The following is a 2,907-nucleotide window of genomic DNA, read 5'->3' on the forward strand; positions in this document are numbered from 1 at the left end:
ACACTTTTAAAATAAAATGACAACCAATATTATTAGGCTAATTATTTTGTTAAAAAAATCAAAAAACAAAAAGAAAAAATCTAAGCATGGTGTGTGATGTCATTAATCTAAATAATTTTGAATTAAATTTAAACCTTATTAATTAATTATTATTATTAAATCTTATTAATAATTATTTTAATTATTAAAATTAAATAATTTTGAATTATTTGAATTAATTATTTTGAATTGCATACGAGAAGGTATAAAAGCTAGGCAGAAAGAAACCATATCTAAATTTATATTTTAATTTACACTTTTAAAATAAAACAACAACAAATATTATCTCTTATGACAGCCAATATTATCTTCGATTGGGATACTTGGAAAGCTCATCCAAACCACTATTTATATCATTCCTAGTTTTTGCTTTATTGTAGTTGTACAGCTCGCGTTTTGGTTGCTCGCTTTGCAGCCATGTTTAGATAGTTCGTGTTTCGTGATTCATTGTTTAGTTTGTATCGTGTTTCTTCCCCTTTTTTGAGGGTGACATTTCTTGTTTCTTTTTCGTGTTTAATATATATTGTCGTTCAAAAAAAAATATTATCTCTTATGATTGAACGTGGATTGTTTAATATGCATTTTAAGTGTTTGATGAAATGTTCAGCTGATGAGTTTCTTATGAAATGTCCCGTTCTTATTGATTAAAAACGTTCCATATTAATTGATTTCGTTGCGAGGTTTTGACCTCTATATGAGACGCTTTTCAAAGACTGCATTCATTTTTAAACAAACCATAACCTTTATTTCATCAATAAAGGTTTAAAAAGCTTTACGTAGATTATCAAATAATGATAATCTAATATATCCTGTTTACACACGACCATTACATAATGGTTTACAATACAAATATGTTACAACAAAATAAGTTTCTTGAATGCAGTTTTTACACAATATCATACAAGCATGGACTCCAAATCTTGTCCTTATTTAAGTATGCGACAGCGGAAGCTCTTAATAATCACCTGAGAATAAACATGCTTAAAACGTCAACAAAAATGTTGGTGAGTTATAGGTTTAACCTATATATATCAAATCGTAACAATAGACCACAAGATTTCATATTTCAATACACATCCCATACATAGAGATAAAAATCATTCATATGGTGAACACCTGGTAACCGACAATAACAAGATGCATATATAAGAATATCCCCATCATTCCGGGACACCCTTCGGATATGATATAAATTTCGAAGTACTAAAGCATCCGGTACTTTGGATGGGGTTTGTTAGGCCCAATAGATCTATCTTTAGGATTCGCGTCAATTAGGGTGTCTGTTCCCTAATTCTTAGATTACCAGACTTAATAAAAAGGGGCATATTCGATTTCGATAATTCAACCATAGAATGTAGTTTCACGTACTTGTGTCTATTTTGTAAATCATTTATAAAACCTGCATGTATTCTCATCCCAAAAATATTAGATTTTAAAAGTGGGACTATAACTCACTTTCACAGATTTTTTACTTCGTCGGGAAGTAAGACTTGGCCACTGGTTGATTCACGAACCTATAACAATATATACATATATATCAAAGTATGTTCAAAATATATTTACAACACTTTTAATATATTTTGATGTTTTAAGTTTATTAAGTCAGCTGTCCTCGTTAGTAACCTACAACTAGTTGTCCACAGTTAGATGTACAGAAATAAATCGATAAATATTATCTTGAATCAATCCACGACCCAGTGTATACGTATCTCAGTATTGATCACAACTCAAACTATATATATTTTGGAATCAACCTCAACCCTGTATAGCTAACTCCAACATTCACATATAGAGTGTCTATGGTTGTTCCGAAATATATATAGATGTGTCGACATGATAGGTCGAAACATTGTATACGTGTCTATGGTATCTCAAGATTACATAATATATAATACAAGTTGATTAAGTTATGGTTGGAATAGATTTGTTACCAATTTTCACGTAGCTAAAATGAGAAAAATTATCCAATCTTGTTTTACCCATAACTTCTTCATTTTAAATCCGTTTTGAGTGAATCAAATTGCTATGGTTTCATATTGAACTCTATTTTATGAATCTAAAAAAAAAAAGTATAGGTTTCTAGTCGGAAAAATAAGTTACAAGTCGTTTTTGTAAAGGTAGTCATTTCAGTCGAAAGAACGACGTCTAGATGACCATTTTAGAAAACATACTTCCACTTTGAGTTTAACCATAATTTTTGGATATAGTTTCATGTTCATAATAAAAATCATTTTCTCAGAATAACAACTTTTAAATCAAAGTTTATCATAGTTTTTAATTAACTAACCCAAAACAGCCCGCGGTGTTACTACGACGGCGTAAATCCAGTTTTACGGTGTTTTTCGTGTTTCCAGGTTTTAAATAATTAAGTTAGCATATCATATAGATATAGAACATGTGTTTAGTTGATTTTAAAAGTCAAGTTAGAAGGATTAACTTTTGTTTGCGAACAAGTTTAGAATTAACTAAACTATGTTCTAGTGATTACAAGTTTAAACCTTCGAATAAGATAGCTTTATATGTATGAATCGAATGATGTTATGAACATCATTACTACCTTAAGTTCCTTGGATGAACCTACTGGAAAAGAGAAAAATGGATCTAGCTTCAATGGATCCTTGGATGGCTCAAAGTTCTTGAAGCAAAATCATGACACGAAAACAAGTTCAAGTAAGATCATCATTTGAAATAAGATTGTTATAGTTATAGAAATTGAACCAAAGTTTGAATATGATTATTACCTGGTATTAGAATGATAACCTACTGTAAGAAACAAAGATTTCTTGAGGTTGGATGATCACCTTACAAGATTGGAAGTGAGCTAGCAAACTTGAAAGTATTCTTGATTTTATGAAACTAGAACTTTTG

This window comes from Rutidosis leptorrhynchoides, chromosome 4 (assembly GCF_046630445.1).
Source record: "Rutidosis leptorrhynchoides isolate AG116_Rl617_1_P2 chromosome 4, CSIRO_AGI_Rlap_v1, whole genome shotgun sequence".
Classification (NCBI taxonomy): Eukaryota; Viridiplantae; Streptophyta; class Magnoliopsida; order Asterales; family Asteraceae; genus Rutidosis; species Rutidosis leptorrhynchoides.